This window comes from Conger conger, chromosome 9 (genome assembly GCF_963514075.1).
Source record: "Conger conger chromosome 9, fConCon1.1, whole genome shotgun sequence".
NCBI classification, from domain to species: domain Eukaryota; kingdom Metazoa; phylum Chordata; class Actinopteri; order Anguilliformes; family Congridae; genus Conger; species Conger conger.
Genome location: NC_083768.1, coordinates 47,139,888 through 47,162,455, shown reverse-complemented (window position 1 = coordinate 47,162,455; position 22,568 = coordinate 47,139,888). Strand labels below are relative to the sequence as shown.

The window sequence follows — 22,568 nt, the reverse complement described above, 5'->3', positions numbered from 1 at the left end:
CCCAAGTAGAGGAAGACTGAAAATGATTTCCAGTTACGTGAAGCTGACTTTACTGTCTATTTTTTGTCTTGTTGATTGAGAAACTTTAAACCTGTTTTTGTATTGATGGGTTCGATTTTCTTTGTGCCAGTTGGGGGAAGGGTTTGTTTTTCCTTTAGTTTTTTTGGGAAGACCAATTGACTTGTAAGCTATACGCAGTTCTGTGTTGCCTAACTGATTTATGAAAGAGCGAAATGTATAGTTTCAGCCATTGTTCAGTTTTTACACATATAAATAAAGGCCTTACACGAATGGAAGTGGACTCTAACTGTTCAGAAATACAGGACTGAACTGTATGCAATCTTAAGTGAGTGGCAGCCTAAATTCCGACAAAAGTAATGAAGAAGAGGTTTAACAACTAAAGAACAATTCATCCTGGATAACACGGGAGGCAACTGTGGCCAGTGAGAAGTTCTGATTTAATAAATCTGAGTCAAGTGTGGCTAGCTACTGCGGCAAATGAGTAGAGGGGTAGGAAAGCACGGTGGTCTTGACTAACGGGGCTTTTGTGCAAACAGTCTTCTCGATGCTGGTAAATATTTGCTGTAATTTGGATAGTTTGATAAATGTCTTCAATTAACTCTACCTTTAAGTAAGCGCCGATTCAAATTTTATTGCTGCATCCTATTCATCAGGAGAAGTCACAGCCTGGACTAGTTTATCGAACACAAGAAGTTACTGAAGCAAATGGTGAAAACTTCGATCTTGTTAATCACCCCACGGTTTTGTAAAACAAAGTGTGCTGCGTTGTTTAATTATTTTTGGAAAAGCACGATGTGTGCGTACTAGTCGATGTAGGCTGTCCACAGATACATAAATGTATTAATTTGGCATGGATCCCTTAATTGGAGTAATATTATTACCACGTACGAGCGATAGTTACTCATCAGTGTTTATAGACGCACTAAAGTGATGCACCTATGCATAGCATTGTGGGTGTGTATGTGTACCCTCCTCTAACATTTAAATTTTCAAAAATATTTTTAAGAAGTTTTGGGGAAAGTTGCAGAGTCTTGTTAGTTTGTGGAGTTTTATAACATCCTTTAGCGTCACTGTGTAAACAACCAAGCTGTAGGCTGCTTGTTGAGTATGTTGACTCATAGCCATGTCCTTTTATGCAAAGCCAGGGCTCCATTCACCTGAACTTTGGAATGTTTTTGAACCAATATCAAAGTGAAACTCATTTGTTTATCTTAAATTTTAGCTACTTGAGGCTGTACATTAAATTAAATGCACGGGGATGTCAGTTGAAAATGGGGATTTAGCTGAAGCAAAGTCTTTTGCCTTCTGTTTCATGTTTAGTTACTAGTTTTACCTCTTACAGTGTTGTTCCCTGCCAGTGCTTGATTTTGGGATTTTGGATATTACTAACAAATATTCATCTAAGTCTTTGCAATGGTACAGTATGACATATGTGAAGTTGACGATGAATAAAATTAGGTAACTAAAGAAATTATTGGCTTTGTTGCATTTAGAGTTCTTCCATGTTGGTCTTAACCTTTGGCAGCACTGCCCTTAAATTGCTAGTTTTGACTCTTGACCAAAGAGCATGAATAATAATACCTTGCTGTTGAGTATTTGGTGTTAAAAACTAAAACAATGTTCCATCAATAAAATATCAAGTCGCCCTTGATTTCTGGTATGTTTTACCTGGACTCTTTCTCTCAGGAGATCTGTTGAATCTTCACTTGACTCTGACTGTTTCGCCTGCAGCAGTGCTGTATCACTGTCAGGATGAAAGCCAATACTTGAAATTGATTCTCAATACTGGCACCACTTTGAAGTAGCAATCAAGTTGGTTGTGAATCACCACTAGGCAAATCTTTGTGTTAATCATATAGTATACCAAGTGGGCCTGTGCAATGCAGCCAAGAAAGCAATACAAATCTTACTAATCTATTCTTGAGATACATTATTTCACCCAGACTGTTGGCAATGTCGTTGAAATTGGTTTTCAGCATTTGAATTAGGTTAGCAATGTGAATTTTGAATTTGCTTGACTGTGAATTGATAATGAAAATTAAGAAACAATGGATGTAAGAATTATCCTTGGTATCAATCACCTCCGAAAGATTTAATGCTTGAGCAAGGATGTTTTGGTCTGTGTTTTTGTAGTTATCTCGGGGTTGGGGGGTGTAAATCTATGGCCACCTCTCCAAATGGGAGGTCAGATCAGCTGACTGAAGCCAATTACATTTGGTCCACTGAAACGGGGGACTATGCATAAAAAGGGATGTAATTCCGACACGGATTACCCAATATGGATGTAAATACCTTCAAAGTAAAGGTGACAGTCAAGGCACTTTAACCTTATATTCATTGTTTCATTTCAAAGCCAATGTGCTGGAGAACCGAGCCAAAAGAACAGAAATTGTACTACTGTCTAAATACTTATGGACTGCCCTGTACATATGACTCCACATGAAAGCATTACCACATTGTTAATATAGCTTGTTCCTTCAAAGCTTGCTCCCTTAGTAACCTAACAAATATTTTCTCTTATGGAAATATCCTGCCATTTGTTTCTTTATTTCTTATTATTCACTTTTACAACAACATGGCAGCTGGTACCTTACATAAATACATTCTGCAGTCTTATTTTCTTGTGTGGCCATCTCCTCCCTCAATATGTGACAGTTGGCGAATGGGCGCAAACAAACTTTGTATTGATTGATGTGTAGATCTTTGCTAGGGTCTCAATTCATGATCACGATGAGTATGAACCCACAAACCCTAGCTGAGATGTAATTCAATACCCTATATTCTATTATACAGTTTCATTATGCAAGTAACCTCATTCATTTTGTGTAAGACTTCATATTTGTTGGTGCTATTTATATTTGATCCGTGTGTGTGTGTGTGTGTGTGTGTGTGTGTGTGTGTCCACACATGCTACAGTAGCAGTTTAGCTATTAAGCTGGCTGTACGGCTACACGATTGAATTATGATGCTACCATACCAAAGGCAAAGATTTGCTCTTGATATTTTTAATGTTCTTAGGATTTCAGGTGGGCGGCACGGATGGTGCAGTGGGTAGCACTGCCGCCTCACAGCAAGGAGGTCCTGGGTTCGAATCCCCGTCGGCCGGGGCCTCTCTGTGCGGAGTTTGCATGTTCTCCCTGTGTCTGCGTGGGTTTCCACCGGGTACTCCGGTTTCCTCCCACAGTCCAAAGACATGCATGTTAGGCTGATTGGAGAGTCTAAATTGCCCGTAGGTATGAGTGTGTGAGTGAATGGTGTGTGTGCCCTGCGATGGACTGGCGACCTGTCCAGGGTGTATTCCTGCCTTTCGCCCAATGTATGCTGGGATAGGCTCCAGCCCCCCTGCGACCCTGATCAGGATAAGCGGGTTCAGATAATGGATGGATGGATGGATGGATGGATTTCAGGTGCCCTTTTGGGACAGAGCAAATACTGTTTGCACAGCCAATAAGAACACGTATGGCTATTCTGTAACTTGTGGGTTTGATTACTGCTGATTTACCCTTGAGCAAGATAACCTTGTCTGCTCCAGTAAAATACCCTATGAAAGGATGGTATGTCAGGTCAGTGACATGACATGTTATTTTGCTGTCCAAAATACATTTAAAAATAAAAATGTCAGGTCAAAAATGTCATAATATGCTATATTATATCGCACATTTATAAAAAAAAAAGGAATTATACAGGAAGTGGCATCATAAAGAAGCTTCTGAAGGACCGCAAATTGTGGTAAAAGATGACCAATTGTATGTTTAATTGGTTTTTTAATTGACCCTTTAAAATCACTGATACACTATGTTGCAAAATCCTGAGTCATACTGGATAACACATAATGAGAGTGAATGAATGGTTCAATTTAATTCAATTTTTTTCATTAAGAAAACATAATTTTATGTTGTACCCGATAACAATGTCTTACGGGATAACATTTATTTTGTGTTACCTCAGTGTCATTTGCTATCCAGATTGACATTTATGATTTTATTGCTTTGAGGTATACAATGGACATTGTGCATTACAATGTAATTGACAATACAACATATTATAAAACAATATAATATTAAATATGTATTTAAATGTTTTTTTTAAATGCTTATTCAAATGTATTTCCATAAGTAACATAAACCAACACATTCATAGTTTTTTGTAAATATAATTATTATATTATTATTTACCATTTGGAATTAATACATATTTTACAAGTACAGTTTTCACATTGAAAGGGAAATTATGTTCTTGATGTCCCTGTCATGCAAAGAGAGAGAGTAGCGAGGTTCAGGGCCAGCATTTAAAAGAAAATCTAAACTATGGTAACATTCTTATCATATTGGAAATCATTCTATAGTGGTCTATTTTTGCCAGACTAATCACTAGGGTGTTATTTATAATGACTTGTATTAGCTATCCAATGGATTAGCTAAGTAAGGAGTGCAGTTCTTTTGTCATACTATAGTTATTTTATCATAATTTAGAGGTCTATTATTGTGAGAGGAATCAGTTACCCTGCCAGGCTGGATACCACAGATTTTTTGTAGTTATTTTTGTACTAATTAAAATTTACATTTACATTTACATTTTAAAGGCGGCCCGGATGGTGCGGTGGGTTGCACTGCCGCCTCACAGCAAGGAGGTCCTGGGTTCGAATCCCCGTCGGCCAGGGCCTCTCTGTGCGGAGTTTGCATGTTCTCCCCGTGTCTGCGTAGGGTTTCCTCCGGGTACTCCGGTTTCCTCCCACAGTCCAAAGACATGCAGGTTAGCCTAATTGGAGAGTCTAAATTGTCCGTAGGTATGAGTGTGTGAGTGTGTGAGTGAATGGTGTGTGTGCCCTGCGATGGACTGGCGACCTGTCCAGGGTGTATTCCTGCCTTTGCCCAATGTATGCTGGGATAGGCTCTGGCCCCCCTGCAACCCTTTTCAGGATAAGCGGGTTAGGAGAATGAATGAATGAATTTACATTTTAGTCATTTGGCAGACGCTTTTAATCCAAAGCAATTTAGAGGTGCATAGGTTCTTCCACAAGTCAAAGCATCACATCCATAACTAGGAAAATACACATAAAATGCTGTTCTAAACATATAGTCATCATAAGTGCAATTATAATATTTTTTTTTGGGGGGGGTTAGACAAGGGGAATAGGGATATCAGAAAGGGGGGCGGGGGAAATCAGGAGGGAGGACTAAGGTAGAGTTTGAAAAGGTGTGTTTTTAGTCTGCGTCGAAATAGGGGGAGGGATTCTGCTGTCCTGACAGTGGTAGGCAAGTCATTCCACCACTGAGGAACCAGAACGGAAAACAGGCGTGAACGTGCAGCTCGACCGCCAGGTGCACGTAGAGAGGGAACCATAAGGCTGACGGGGATTCGAACCCAGGACCTCCTCCCAGCCGGCAGAAAGCATTTTCAAGCATTTTCTGTTTTGTGAAAGAGACTTGAACACATTGACCTGCTATCTACAGCTATTTTTACAAAATAAATAGTGGTGAATGTTTTATTTCCTGAGCACTACATACTTGAGATCTCACATTGAATATTTACTAGGAATTGAGTGGTAATAAAAGCAAAAAAAGAAATATTTAGAAAATTCATCTGTATGACATTTGTGACTGATGTCACCATATGATTCTACATAAATCTTTTTTTTTCTAAAGTAGAATACGTTATTTGTCACTGACCCATGTATGTAATCTGTGTAAACCACTCTAGATAAGAGCATCTATTAAATCTAATGTAATCAGTTGACTTGCAACACATTAGAAAAATGTGGTACTGATGTAGTAGCCTACATTATTTACAAGAGGCTGCACAGTAGCCCATAGCCTAATTGAATCATCTCCCAGTGTCCCAGTTGCTCCCCATTTGTTCTCTCTTGATGAAAAATATCTTCATATACTCCTAACGGGTTGTGTGAGTATGGTAGGCCATATTAACTTTTATTTTATTCATATTAAACTTCCTGTGCACCTCAGAGGCATCACTGGGTTGAATAAATGCTTGGAGTTTTTCATCACATCCTCTTGAGGTCGACTTTGGTTTGGATATCGAATTAAACTGAAATAGCTTTGAAAGAGCTGCACTGTATACTTTCTTTAAATAGACCACGCAGCGCTGTCCTCTTGCAGACATACCGTCATCCTTTTACTCCCGAGCGGTAACAACCGACGCAAGTCTGACATCCCGATGTAACAAGTGGAATGACTTTAGTCGAGGCATCTAATGGCCTCCAGTAATAGTGTGTGATGGATGAAAGCCAGCAGAGGAGGCTTAATTTAATTTAATTTAATATACCAATGAATGAATAGAATGTGTGAGCTATCCTCAAAAACTCATTTATTCTGCAAGGGATAGCGCTGTGAATGGAATGTGTTCTTGGTGCCAGTAACCTGAGCAGAGTAACCGCTGGGCTTAAGCCTCTCACATGGGAGTAATTCTCCTCTGAAGTCCGCCAGCCCACCTCAGTTCCTACTATTTATATTCATTTGCTCCAGCTCTGCTAAACATTATGTAATCTTTCATACTTCACAAACATCAGCTCTTTGGACTTTGGAGGGAAAATGGCGTTGAGCTCTTGTTTTGTCATCATCCATGCAACAGATTGCCTGTAGTCATTTCCTTTCAACAGTGCTGCTGTTTGTCATTACTGTCCAGTTTTCGGTTACACTTGTACTTTGATAAGAGTGGCATGATTATGTGGCTATTATTTTTCCACACAGATGGTAAGAATAAAAAAGAGAAAGGAAAATGCTAGTTTAAAAAAATAAAATTAAGGCAAAGTGCATTACAAACCGTCTCTCGGATAATGGATGTGAGCGCATTTGTTTGAAAGCGCACTGCGAGTGTTTTCTGGTCGGAAATGAGCCATCCAAGTTTTTGTTTGGCTCTTTTTTTTCAGCCTGTGGCTAGTGGACATGTGCCAAAAGCAGGGTAGAATGTACTTGAAGAAAAACCTGAATGCATGACAAATCAGCCTTTCAGGGAACACACCAAAGTGCCATGGTACTGGTGATGTAGCAAAAGGTGGTGGTGCTTCCGGTCCCTTACACAGAGATTGCAGACCGATCCATTTTTCCATCCTCCAAAATGGAAGCACCCTACAAAATGGCAATGCACAGCCCAAATTAGGCCCAAATTGCACTCGCCCCCCACTCTCACCCCACCCCCTCTGCCCCACTGGCTTGATTAGCTTAGCAAATGGAAAGTTTTCTTGGAAGGGCTTGGGTTCTGGCAGAGCAGTCATACACTGAAAGGAAAGCCCTATGCATTAGCCCTGCTGTCTGCTTTATGCATTTACAGTTCTGTAACCAGGATCGATTTCCATGGAGGGAATATGTGCTTGGCCTCCCTTCGCTGTGTTTGTCTGCCCTTTATTGTATGGAAATTATATGAACTGGCCAGTTTGGCTGCAGGCTTCATGGCCAAACAGTGTGCTGGGCTCTGAGGACAATGCAGACGGGGAGGTGTATTATTTTAATCTACAAGATACATTGATTCTTCCATTATTTTCCTCGACAAAATGGGTGTGAAAATAACGAACTTACCAGCTATCTTGTAATATTTAAAATAAGATGTCTGCTTAAATGCTTTAGGTTGTTATTCTAAGCAGAGGAATAACTAAGGCAGGAATAAACCTTAGTGAGCTGGTAAAAGAAGTGGTTTCACAGAGGAGGCTGTCACAGGCAAAGCACACATCCTCTTCACAGCATTATGATTAATGGCATTTAATATCTATGGCAATTAAGGTTGAACAGAAACATTTGAATAAATGATTAAACTAATGCAATACCGCTCATTTGGAATTGCTTATAAAGACAGTCTATCTCAATGTTTTTGTAACATGGTTTGGTCTGTTTTCATCCAGTAGCATGGATGAGTTTGGTTCTTCAGTTTTTTGAGTGGATTTGTTCATATACAGGATTTCCTATTCAAACAATGTGTAAGGCCATCACAGTAAGATATTTTCCATTTTGCAAGAGTTGCAAGACCAGTGGCAAAGCTAATGAATAGCACGTTCTTTGAAATGAAGGTACCTGACTGAAATGGCAATTACATTTAGTTCAACAGTGGTGACACTGGCAACTTATGAGTACAGTGAAATCTAAAGGCCCGGACACACCAAGCTGACCATCGGCTGCAATTGAGCCGTCTGTGACCGTTGGTAGTTTCTGTGGTGTGTCCCACACCGTTGGTGCCAGTCAGATCTCATCTGCGGCTTTTTGGCCAATTCAGCATGTTGAATCGGTGGCTGTTCAGCTTAGAGAAACGCAAGTGAGCAAAGCAAGCAAACGATACTTTAAAGAGGGCATGCATTTTTCTTGTTAAAAATTTAATAACGGAAGCAAATTTATCTGATGTGCAGCCTAAGTGTATTTTGAGTGTGACCTTATAACCAGTGGTTAACTAAATATGAGGGCATGAGGCGTCCTTTTCAAATGTAGCCTAATGAGCACACTTCATATCAAAATATATCAGTTCGATTTCTGCATTGTTATGAGCAGACAACGAAACAAACCAAAGAATGGCCAGACTAATATAAGAGGTTTTAACTTGGAAAATAAGTCTTGAACTCAAATACATTTTCAATTTATGCAATTTATGTCTTATATCAACATACAATAGCCTACAACTCACTTGTTTTCCATCGCTAAGTGTTTGTCATGGCTAAGTCAGTGACTTCTACAAACCACGTTTTTCGTTTTGTAGACATTTGAGTTCCCTTGTCTCATCCTCACTACTTAGTAGCTAACTGGCCATAATTCACCACCAAAACTAGCAATCACGTCGTTCTGCACATAGACTCCAGCGGTAATTTACCAAAGTTTCAAATATCAGCCATTGCGATTACATTCAGAGATACTGATCAAGTGTTGTGGTGAAATATGACGGTATGTACCGTATGGGTTCTGCTCTAATGTTACAGGTGTTTTAACTTGGTTTGTTTTGGAAAATCGATCCTTAAATTTCCAGCAATAATAAATGAAAGTCAAACTGCACATTTGGAATTGATTTAAATGTTGTGGACACCATATTGTTCCACTGTTGTGGATTTTACACTGATACTTGATACAAATAGAAAGCACTCAAGGAATGCTGTAGCTTTCATTTTTGGGAAGGCAGAAAAAATTTAGTTTGACTTGAGTGAAGATCATCAGGTTACATTTAGGGTATAGGCCTACTCCAAAAAAAAAAGAGAAAAAAATTTATTATTCAGAAATGTATGGGTAATCATTAAGAAAAGTTTCCATTTTATAATTTAACTGCAGAATTTGGCATTTTTGTATAAAACACACACACTTTGGATCACTCATCTCTGCAACAACAGCTTTTGCTCACTGTATTGTGTAGTACGGCCGGACTGTCTGTGTTGGTGCAGTTCAAGGAACAGAGGTGAGGAAAAAGGCCTCCTTGTTTACTTCTCTAGCTGGACTGCACTATGTGAAGTCTTGGCCTTTCCCTCAGACCTATCAATGCTCCTTTGGGGCCATCTCCCGAAACCTTGCCTGTGGAAAAAAAACAAACTGAAAATGGCATGACCTGCTCCCCATGGATTGATTGCCCTGGTGCGGAATACATTGGATATAACTGCAGTGGAGTCAAATGGCTTATTATGTGGTATCTTTTTAGAAGGCAGTACAATTGCCTTTTATGTTTAATCCACTAATAGACCATTTCAGGGTGACAACCATAAAAAACGCTTCTGCGCTTGTGCATCAACAAAGACCCATTTAAACATCTGGTTTATTCAAGAAAAATATTATCCAGCACTAGACTAATGTTAAAATTATTTCTGGTTAAGTAGGCCTATTAGTATTGTATTATATTATTATTATTATTATTATTATTATTATTATTATTATTGCTATTATAAGATTGTGCTTTATAAAATTAATAGTTAGCTATCTAACATTGTTAAGTTAGCTAACATTAACATCAGCATTTGGCTGTCAATTGCTACAATGTGTGAATAGTTGCCAAAAACAAGTAGCTAGCTAACGTTAGTTAACTTATCTGGAACAAGCTCATTATGATTTGACATTTTTATTGAAAACAACTTACGGTAGTCAATTATCAGAAAATCTATTGTTTCACCTCTTTTTCACATCACACTTTTAGTTTAAAAACAAACGCTTAAGTCACAAACATTTACATGCAGAATCCACAAAGCTGTAGACATAGTCAACTCTATATGATGAGTTGGTTTTATTTGAGATATGAGTAGACAGATTTTCAGACAGGAGATGGATTAGTTGGAGATGGATTTTAACAAAAAAATAGAAAAAGCATAAAGCTTTCAAATTAATCATAAAGTGTTTGTATGTGTGTGTTACTAGGGCATTAGTAACAATATATTCAAATGAGTCACCATGCTTTCAAATTACAAAGCACTGTACTGCAGTAGTGAGAGATTTGCTGCTTGCAAGCCAGGTAACATCAAGGAGTTGGTGCCATATGCTGTGTAGGATTTCAATCTGTTCTAAAAGGAAAAAAAGGATAATTTCCTGTGGTTATTGCTCTTGCTGTTATTGCATTTATCTCTACCATCCCTGCTGAAAGGAACACAAGTGAATGCAAACATTTTTATATTGGTTCTTCTCCAGCCAATTCAGTTGTGCTTTTACTATATCAAAAATATATCAGAGGATTCCTAGCTCATTAAAAAGATACTTAAAATGGCATGAGAAATGGGAAGGTACTATTTGTATTGTGTTCTTAAAGGTACAAATTACTTTTTTTAGAGCTAGCCTTCTTGCCTTTTAAAATGTTGTTTTTGTCCCGGACTTGCTTGTATGGATATCAAGGGGAAGAACCTGATGTGTATCGGGGAGATTGAAATAGTGTTCTTTTCTCACTCCAGCATGAGAGAAGGGGAGAGTGTCATATCTGACATCCAAGGAAGGAAATGAAAATAGAAATTGAGCTTTCTTCGCAGAAAACTCTCCCTCGTTTATCAGTTTGCATATCTACTTCCAAGATGTACAAGAGTACATGTACAAGATGTTCTTGTGCCTTATGTTCTTCAGTATTGTGTTCTATGTTATATTTTATGTTCCATGTCTCCAGCGGACCCAGTGGTTTTTCATATTTTGTGCATCTGCATGAATGAATCTCCAAATGTTTGGTTCAGCTGATAGTGTTCTACTTTGGGTTATGCATATATCGTACACTCAGTGAGCACTATATTGGGTAGACCTGTTCACCAGCTTGTTAATGCAAATATTTAATCAGCCAATCATGTGGCAGCATAAAAGCATGCAGACATGGTCAAGAGGTTCAGCTGTTCTTCAGACCAAATGTCAGAATGGGGAAGAAATTTGATTTCTAAGTGACTTTGACCGTGGAATGATTGTTGGTGCCAGACAGGGTGGTTTCAGTATCTCAGAAACTGCTGATCTCCTGGGATTCTCATGCACAACAGTCTCTAGACTTTGCAGAGAATGGTGCGAAAAATAAAAAAACATGAGTAGTAGTTCCCTAAGAAAAGCCCTATACAAATAAAAAGGTAGTTGCTATGACTACAGACAGTGGACATCTAGTGAACAATCAATTGGAGCATAGCAATAGAGTACATGATCTACTGTAAACAATACACAGCAATGAAAGACGGCATGTTGGGGTTGGGGTTACTTTGCACAGTGTGACAGGTAACAATTGTAAAAGATGTCAATTGCTGTGGTTATGGTTGGGTCTTTGAATGCACAAGTAGACAAGTGAAAACTACTTTAGGGTGACTTCAACAGCCTATTTTTACTCCATTTATCCGAGGTGGAAAGTCCAGGGGTTAGAAAGTAAAAGTCCTGCCGTATTTCTTTCAGGCTTTTTCACTGTTAAATTAATCCAATCACTTATTTTTCACCACCTATCTCCTTGTACTTTGCCAGACCCAGAAATTGATTCCATCTTTAAGGAAATTCCAACCCATTAATGTTCCTTCTAAGAGCTACAGTTGAAGCTACAAGCAGAGATTTTAGGATGCGCTCATGTTTCATTGCTTAGGAAAAGTTGAGCAGGGAAACATGAGCGTGTTTTCTCGATTAACCCGTCTTCACCACCTTTCTCGCTTCTTCTTCTAGCCTCTTGGCGGTTAGAGCTAAGTGCAAGAAAAATAGCATAAATAAGGGATTGGATAAAGTTTTAAAGTTTTCTTTCTTCCACATTGAACTCAGCCAGTTTATTTTCACTCATTTTTGTTTGACTTCCTCGCTGAATTGTGCTAATTAGCAAGCCCATGTAATTGGAACAAAATACTAGGGAGGACTTTTACATTCCAAACCTGGATATTCTACGTCTACCATTTACGCTGGGGGATATTCACAGATCTACTGAGGTTATAAGCCTTGCAAGCGAGGAGCCAGTGGATGAATGGAATGTGCAAACATTGGTTTACAAGCCAGGGTTTTGCTTGGCTAAGAATGAGGCTTGACCACATCTCATTAATAATCTGAATTATACTTTTTAATGGCCAGTAATGATCAGATGATGATGACTGTCTTTTCACCTGCTCCTCTTTGCGGACTCGGTTATTCTATGGGCCATATCTGCAAAGTTGAAAACATTAAACTGATAGGGTGTAAATAAATGAGCAAATATTAGACATGCTTGGGCGCAAAAGAAAGCAACATGCCTCAACACAGCGAATGCTGCGATGCACCCTCCCTGATTCATTGATAGAAATCTACCGAGCAACATTTACAGGCTAATGTTTTTTCGTACTGAATTTTGGGGAGGTGGCACAAAATTTGAGCGCCACTTCAGAATTTGCTATGCAGGAAGAACCCTGCAAGCCGAGCTCCATATGCAGTGCGACTGGGGGTATTTTGCTGAAATATTTCTTCAGCAGTGAATTAAAGAGTGAACAGTATTAACAGTATTAACAAAGTGGGATTGCCAGATCAATGCCTAAATGTACATAATTCTTGCATCCCTTCCTCATTCTGGTTTACCTTTTGACATACGCATTGAATGAAATACATTTTTTACAATTGTTCCATTTTTATCCCAATTTGGTAGCCAATTATACCCTATCTAATCCAATTAGTGCTAGCTGGGGACCCCGTCCCTCGGCAGCCCAGTTCGATCTTGTGACCCTGAGAGAAACACGCTTTCTCCAAGCCGAGACCATTACTCCATGCTGTATGTGGCGATCCAACTACCCCTGCCAAGTCCCTCCCCCTCCGCTCCACGAGAGCTGGCGAAACTCGGCTTTTTGGAATCGAACCCTGGTCCTCGGTGCGCAACTGCAACAAACTGCAACCGCCGTTTTAATGTAATAAAACTACACAGCTGGCCAGACCCATCTCAGGTCATGGCATTAGATGGTTTTCAGGGGTCTGAACCATGAGGAAATTAATTGATAAACACGCACTGAGAGAAAGCTTTTAACAGAGACGGGTGTCCGACGTGAAGATGGACATTAAGTGATAAGAGCAGCGGATGGGGATGAGCCTGGGGGGTTGGGGGGTTGGCTCTTTAATCACTCCAGGTTGAGTACCGCTGTGACTCCGCATGCCTGGCTGCTTCCAGCCATATTAATGCAGCCTCTCTGAAAGCGGGACTTAATCTCTGTTAATGGACTCTTTGTTAACACCATCAGCATGCAGGTTCTCTCAATATTAAAATGGTAATGAAAGCCATGCCTGTGTCCTGTTAGCACCCTGCCTCATAGACGGCTGTTTATCGGCTTCAAGCTTTAAAATAACAAGTGTCTGAAGAAATTAGATTTTTGTTTTGAAATTGCAGCACGATGAATCAAACCGACTGACAGCTAATTTCCGCGCCACCTCTGAGGAGTCTTCACGGCGGTAATTGGTGGAAAATCACAAGCAAGCCTCTAGAAAAACAACAGAGCTGGCTGTACCTGTGTACTTATAGCTCGCGACTGTCTATGTACGTAATTTCCAGTGTAAAAAGTAGCCTATTCATTCATCACACGCTACTCTGAATTGCATACTCTTCCTCCAGCTCTGTCAACTAGTCTGGGTGCGACATTGTGTATACTGGCCTGCTCTTCACATCTTGGACTGTGATTCGCTATGTCTGGCTAGGGCAGACAAGTGTTATTTGAAGTGTGTCCGTGATTACAGTAGCTCCTTTCTTCGTAGAGTTCAGCTTGGGGTTATCACATGCCCATGCTGTGTTGTACGAACGTTGTTTATGGATCTTGGTCGTCATGGCATTTGGCCCAGCTGCGCTTTGCCATGTGTTCCTAGAAGACCACAGTGGCCTTCAGCGGGCTGAGAAAGGCCTCAGTCAAGGCCAGGTCAGTACTTAATCATTACAATGTCTTGTTGGGTCATGTACAGTAGCAGCCAGTCCCAAGATGCCTGCATGCCATAATTATGGTCCCTATTTCATGTGACTTATCTTGTTGGTCAGGGACAAATTTTTTCACATTTATAAAGCACAAGCAACTGACAAAAGATAAAGAAGGCAATAGCTTTTTGGAATGGCTTGCTTGGATTTATATGGAGAAAGGAAGCAGGAGGGCAAGGCCAGAGAAGGTGCTGTTTCTAAGACGGAGGAAATGACTGTAGCCTTAAACCACTGTAGCCTTAAAGCACATTTTTGAAGAATTACAGCAGAGGGAAAGAATTGAGCGGTTTCAAATTATTATTTTTTTTCCCGGTTTCTTAGCGGTCCTTTCCTGGTTAGCGTTGAAAGGCAGAAAAGGTCCGTTTTCTGGGTCTCTCCACCTGATGTCTTCCTGTGCGCAGGCATGTTGTTGCAGCTGCACCACCCCTCTCGCTGTTCCATGGGGTCCTCATCCTGCCACAGAATTATTAAAGATTTAAAGGCAGGCTGAACAGACGAGCTGTGAAAGCTATTTCTGCTGCCAGTTTAATTATTCAGGAAGAAAGGAACATGAATTAGATTTTTCTTCTGAACTTTTTAAACCCAAGTTTTATTACTCTTTCTGAGACAGGCTACCGCAGTCCTGCCCTGTGGTATTATACATTTGCAAAACAATAAACAATTAGAAAAAAAAAAATTGCTGAGAAATTTGCCTTTGAACATGAAATGGCCACACACGGAAAATCTGTGGGAAAATGGTCTCGGCTCCACTTGTATTCTGACATATTGTATGTATGAAGCGCAAGACATTGCATAACGTCCAGTAATGGGTCCCTTTACTGTGGGTACATTGTATTGCCTGGAATAAAATGCAGACGATTCCAACAGATGGCAAACATGTGTGGAGCACTAATGTGGCCCCACCTCTTTTTCTGTCATTTAATTTTCCTTCTTTTTAGTTATTTGCAGAAATCATATGAGCTAAAGACCAGACATATTAAGCTTTTGTAAATGTGTGCAGAGGGTCATTGTTACAGTGATTGAATGTCAGACAGTCTAAGGCAAGCTCAGGGCGCAGACAGGGAACTGGTGCCATCACACTGAAATAGGACTCCCAGTTATATAAGCCATGGAAAGAAAGAACTGAACCATCACATACATCACTGGTCTGTTTAATGTTTCTAAATTTCTGATACATTTTTTGCCATTCAGTCTGTTTTGATAGTCATAGCGTATGATATTAGTGGTATGGTATTCTTCTGGATATGAACAGTGCGGAAATGTGTTCCCTGGAGTATGTCGAGGATACTAATCGTGCCAAGTCATGTCGGCTGAAGCTGTATTCCTAACATTTCCAGACTATAGCATTTGGAACAGGGGTGCGCAATTCTGGTCCTGAAGGGCAGGTCTCGTATAGTTTCATTGGTTCACTGGGATTAGCTAGACGTTTCCTTTCCCAGGCCACGCCAGCAGTACATGCAGAAGTCTGGTTCATCCTTTGTTCTCTCCAGTTCTCTCCAGCACCACGTGTGCTGCTGAACACACACACACACACACACACACACACACACACACACACACAACAATCTTAATTTACGTCTGTAGGATTTTAGTTTAGATGTGTTTGTTTAATAAATTCTATTTTATTAAACCTTGTCGTTTGGTCTGATTGTTTGGATAAATGTTTGAGCCTACCACCTCAAAGAATTTACATATGTTAAGCTATTGGTTATTATTTTAATATTGAAATTCATAATCATAATTTAACCATTAATTTCATGAGACTGATTAACAATAGCTTTTTACATTTTGGTGCCCAATGTAGATATTCTATAATTAGTAGAGGTATTGCATCTCTATTTTTGGTGCCACCTGTGAGGATATATAGACATACACTACTACACTGGTTTTGTTCCAGTCAGTTACATTAGTTTTAGCTTTCCAACAGCTCTCTAAACTATGCTGGTTAACTGCTGTATCTGAGCACAGGAAAACCTTTAGGATACAGTTGCAGACCACTGCTATGCCTGTTGGTTATAGCTACAAATGTCCGATCAAGATATTATTGAGCTAATTAAATACAAAAGAGCAGACATTGGCACAAAATCCTGAAATGGATTGGCCGTTGTTGTGCACATCTAATTTAGAGGAATAGTATTCTTGTGGTACATCACAGCAGCATGTGGAAAAAATATAATTGGCAAAATATAGATGATGATCAGGATAAATCTCAATATGTGAGTCGTGCAGGAATACCAAGAGCGGTCAATATGCTTATCTAGGATCCGTTTAGAATTCATAATGGACAGTTAGGATATGGACAGGGGAAATCAGTTTTTTTCAGCACTCCTGCCCTGAACACATCACAATATCTTTAAAACCATCCCATACTGGGTGGAAAATGATATGTGGTGTTTTAGTTGTTGATTTGAAATGAAACCGGGGTGGTTACCGTTGAATTCCGCCCTTTGATTAACACAGACCGGCAGACGTCCCGGGGAATAAATCCCGTCTGGAGAAGTATCGCTTTCACAAGGGCAGGGTTCCAGCGGTTGCATGTCTGCTATTAGGAACTCACAGGCCTCTTTCTGTGCAGCAGTGCCACATGAACAGCACGTGAATGTGTTTCACAGTCCCAGCTCACATAGTGATTAGTGTGGGGCAGCTGACCGCTGGCAGGGAGTGGAAGTGAAGCTAGGGAAGGGGAAACTATGGTCGTATAGGAACTCACTGTAAATGTGTTGTTTATATTGCTTTGGACATGATTTCATCTTTTTCAGTCCTCAGCATTTTTGTGCTTTCAGCACAGCTGGGGAATTTTTGGTCCCCTCCATTTGCTGTCCGCTGTAGACTCACAAATTGGCGCTGCCATAGATCAGTCTACACAAATGTTTGTCAGTGAATACTGGAAAATGTAGTTTTTATATCATTCTGATTTCAAGTCACATCAAACTGTATTTGTCCCATCAAGGGAAATTTGTTTGCAGACGGGTTAAAAACAAGACATATTCATGGTAAGAAACACGATACAAGCACAAACGGTGCAAGTAAAATATGACAAAAAAGCTGGATCTGTGTTCAGATTTGAGAATAAAGCCTCTGTGCTTGTCATGGTACAGGGGTTTGGTGGAGCCAGGCCAGGCTGGGGGGTCACTGCAAACCTTCAGTCTGCGCAGCTGTACCCTGGGTGACCACATAAACTCCCTAATCCACAGGGAAACTGCGTTATTGTGTGCCTGTATCCACAAGTGTTCTTTGACGGGTGTGCATGTGTGTCTGTGTCTGTGTCTGTGTCTGTGTCTGTGTCTGTGTCTGTGTCTGTGTCTCTGTGTGTGTGTGTGTGTGTGTGTGTGTGTGTGTGTTGGTTGACCTGGTCTTTTGTGAGCAAACCCTCTATCATACAGGAAATCATAATACAGTTCCTGTATTTTAGAAAGAAAACCGTTATTCTTATTCAGTATCAGTAACTATTTAGAAAAGTGCATTTTCAAATGATACAGCAGTTCAGAGATTTGGTTTCCGTTGTGTGATCTGGTCGGATGAGTTTGGATGACCTATTCACAAGATTTGCTATTACCTAACTGCTATCCAGTTACAAATGGGGCCATACCTTTTAATATGAAGGCTTGGGAGATTGAATATTACAGTCCATCAAAAATGCAAAGTAAAGGTGGGGAGGTGTAGTATCTGTGAGCTGGAAAAACTGGCTTTGCAGTCACTTGATCAGTTACAAAAAGGCTGGGTACTCACTTCCTGCAAGGGCTGCCAAAACACTTCCAGTAACGGCTGTCATAAATCTTCTTGGGCTTTGCTGCCATCTTTCCCTTCCTCTTCTCTTCTGAACCAGCTCCTATCAGGGTTAAGACATGCACACAGACCCTAGGTTAGGCCTACCCCACTGGGGAAAGAGAGAGTGAAGGCCTGCAGACACAGAGGAACAGGAGAGTCTCTCTTTGGTTATACTTGCTATGAAAGCAACTGTTTGTTTTGGTTTACTCATCTACGTTTTCATTGAAGCGCAACCCAGAGATGAATTTAGTGGATGCAGAGGGAGAGTACAGATGTTTTATATATCAACCAGATGGTCAGTTCCTCTCTTCCTTCTGTTCGCCATGTACATCCTTATTCAAGGTTACGACGCTGCCTGCATTTAGCCAGATGCGGATCTTCTGTCTTCAAACATTTAGATCTTCAACAAAAGCAGAGACAGAATGTTCAGAATATGGAGCTGAGGATCTGGTTTGTATAAACGATCTCTGCTGAGTTCTGTTTGTACAAAGTGTTGACTCTCTGTCTCCCAGCCTCTGACGTGCATGATAGGGTCATTAATCTGCGGTGAGATTAGTCTCACTGCTGAGATTCTGGCAGTAATTGAATACTGTGGCAACCCTCACTAATCATGGTTGTTGATCTTCTTGCACAATGTCTGCTAGTTTTTCATTTCAGGCCCGAGAGCATAAACGAGGACGCCTTTTTGTTATTTTCTTTTTTCATATTCCTCACTGGAAGAGAAATTCTGAGATAAATATTATCTGAATTATGGGTCTGCATTGATTTTTTAGAAAGCGCTTCACCATTAGAGGGGCCTAACCAGATGTGAACACCCAGCTGTGGTGAGACTTTCATGTATTGGACTGCCCAGTAAACAGCGGACCTGTGTTTAGTACAAGCATTGGACTGCCCAGTAGGGCTGGGGTCAACATGCATTGGACTGCCCAGTAGAGGTTGTGTCTACTAATTGGATTGGCCAGAAGGGGTGGGAACGTTATGTATAGGACTGCACCATAGAGGTGGGGTCCGCATGTATTGGACTGTCCAGTCGGGGCAGGGCCTATTTGTGTAGTGAACACCCAGTAGGGGCGGGTGCTGCATATGCCACAGGATTAATCTTGGCTAATGGGATCAGATTCTCCCACCTGCTCCTCTCGCCTGAGGCCAGCGCTTCTACTCTACATGGCTTATCACATGATTCCAATGTGAAATCACTGATATCCTGACCTACCACCAGCTTCTGCCTTCTTTGTTCCTACCTGTAGTGTTGTATTTTCTTCCTTATTATGTTAGTCTCTCAATCTTTCAGTCTTTATTGGGATGAAATGCATTTATGAATGTTGCAGAGCAGTACAATGATACAGAAAATAACAGTAAACATAAAATATGAATACTCTGATAACTAAAATAAACAAAAGACAAAGTAATCACAATAATGACTTGCAGCAATAAATGCTACAGCAGCAAATACTGTAATAACTAGAAGGGTGCATTTCCAGAAGAAAGTGGAAAGTATGATTGCTCCATCTCGGGAAATGCAGTTCCATGTGATGAAATTTGACATGCAAGTTCCAAATGGAGTGGCAGAAGACCGTAGTAAGTTTTGTGTGATCGGGGACAATTATGCTACATGCCATACCCACCCAGTTTCCTCAAAATTTCTAATTTTGACTAACGACTGTCTCATGATCACATGTACCTACTTTAGTTTCATTCAGTCCGTTTCTGAAGTATAATTATTAAAATATCTGCCATTCATTCTCAGAAAATATCTGACAAATGAGTTGAGACTGTTGAGGTTCGGTGCGAGCTTTGATGTGAGCATCTATGACTGTATAATTTACCTTGACGTCCCAGTTTTGGCAACTTGATTATGAACAATATAGCATTTTTTTGGAAAGAGACGAGCTGAATGGCCTCCGCCGTCTAACCTTTTTTCTGTTCATATTTATTTCAAATTCATAATCATCTGCTGTATGTTATTGATCTGAAATCTCAATGCCATTTTGTTACTGAATGGTAACCCACTTAACGTAGGCTATTGAAGTTAACAAGCCAAAAAATCATATTTTGGATCACAAAAATAGGTTGCATGAAGTCCACGTCCTTTATAAAACCATTCTATTACACACATTATTATCTGCCTGCTATTATTTTTTGATAATAAATGACTCATGTCCCTGTAGTCATACGCACAGCACTGCATGATTTATTAGGCTTCATGTTTCCTGGTTTTTGCTTTGCATTTCAGTAATCTCCATGTAATTCTGCTGCTCTCTCGTTCTGTCACTCTCTCTCTCCCTCCCCCATCCCCCCTCAAGCCCTTCTCTCCCTCGCCACCCTTCTGTCTCTCTCTCTCAGCAATGCTGTAGCCTCATGAATCCCTGGAGCACAAATCCTCTTAGGGGAAGGGGTGGGAATTCAATTGCTGCTCACTGAGGATTGAAATGGATCAGCCACTGAAGCAGCGAATTCATTCTGTGCCCCCTGGCTTTTATTGCCGAGATAAGGGTCCATTTGCAGTGAGCTGCCACAGATAGCAAAGTGGTGGATCGAGTGCTGAAGAATTTTGGCAGGTCACCCTCCCTGCTGCACACGCACTCAAAATGACCATAGAAATGGCTTCACTGACTCATTCGCAATGACTGGTTCTGTCATATTCATCTCGCTAAAGGTAAATCATTCAAAGGATGAAAATAGTTTCAGGGTGGGGGGAACATTTTAATAGTTTGTCTTACTTTGAGTCATATACCAGGTGTGATGATTACTGTACCACATGAGACAAGCTTGCTGTACAGAATTACCCAAGACCCATATAGCCCGCCAAACAGCTGAAGGAACCACAGTGGAATGGAGACCTTTGTCCCAAAATCTCCTCCTTTTTCTTCTCGAAATTCCTTCCATTCCCTATGATTCTAGTCAAGAGAGAGTTGATAAACAGTTTGGGGAAAAAACACTCGTGAGCAACGTCTTGTTAGAAAGAGAAGGGAAAATGGACTGGAACAGAACAAAGACATTGTGTTTAATGTAATGCTTTAACGTACTGAACACGTCGGAAAACCCAGGCCCAGATCAAAGGAAGTGAACTTGAGGTTAATTGCAGCTGGTGTCAGCCTGCTCTTGGGCAGGGACATGCAGCATGCACTGCAAATGAGATGTAAGCCTTGCCTTCATCTTGATATACATGAAGAAGGCTCAGCTGCTAAAACGGCAGTGCTGCCAGATTTGACAGAAGTCTGGAATGCACTCTTGCATGGCCAGAATTTGTGTTGAAAGTAGGGATGCAAATTTTAATGGATTTCCTCAATCAATTTTCACTGACATTAATGAACAATCTTCGATTAATTGTTAACAAGACATTAGCAAAATATCCACCAGTGCCGCCATCCAGTGACTGTTGCTATGTACAATGAAAGATTTCCAGTCAGCTGGCAGCATCTGCTAGAATGAATTACGGTAAGAGCTCTCCTCTGCCCCCACCTTGTGCGTGCAACCTGTTGTTACAATATGAAAAGGAGCAGCTGGCTGGCACTATGTTTTGGATGAGAATCGTGAGTTGTCTTCACTCTCCTGAGCTAGCAGGGCCATACATGAACCTGTTCGTAGGTCAAAAATGGGACATTCCAAATTCAGGTGGGATTGCCAAATTTAAAAAATAAAGTTTTTTTTTTCACCCCCAAAGAAATCCTGTAATATCTTAAAACAGGCAATTCCCTTCTCCAAGAAAAGCTATTTCTATTTTTTTTATTTCATGTACATGATATTAACATAAGATTGAGTCAGTATTACCAATTAGCCGACCTGTGTCCAGTAACTGCACCCTTTGCAGCTGGTTGGCACTGTGTTTTGGATGAGAATCGTGAGTTGTCTTCACTCTCCTGAGCTAGCAGGGGCATACATGAACCTGTTCGTAGGTCAAAAATGGGACATTCCAAATTCAGGTGGGATTGCCAAATTTAAAAAATAAAGTTTTTTTTTTCACCCCCAAAGAAATCCTGTAATATCTTAAAACAGGCAATTCCCTTCTCCAAGAAAAGCTATTTCTATTTTTTTTATTTCATGTACATGATATTAACATAAGATTGAGTCAGTATTACCAATTAGCCGACCTGTGTCCAGTAACTGCACCCTTTGCAATTGAAACAACAGCCATTAAATGTCAGCATTTTCAGTTGGACATGACAAAAATATTGTATATAATCATATATAATGGAATCAGAAATTGTCAGTATGTGGCAGCAGATGGTTCCTCCCATAGTGGTAGGATTTTGCTCCAGTCCCTCCTCCCAGCTTAACACCTGTGTTTGTGGAGGGCTTGTGGAAATGCCGGGCGTGTCTCCGGCGTGAATGGCCAGCATTCATCCCTGCTTTCCCCATTCCACTGCAGCTAGCTGAGGACAGGGCTGTCTCAATATGGAGGGGGGTCAAACTGGATTGAATCTGAAATAATAAAAAAAAAATACTATTTTCACTAATAGAGTAAACTTCTTCAGTCG

The 22,568-nt window shown here is 40.4% G+C and overlaps 1 protein-coding gene across 1 annotated transcript in view; it reads left to right on the top strand.

Annotated features, from left to right (window-relative positions):
• The window catches only part of sdc2 (syndecan 2), a 53,989-nt gene that overhangs the window by 526 nt on the left and 30,895 nt on the right, over positions 1-22,568 (top strand). The gene's annotated exons all lie outside the window — the stretch shown is intronic.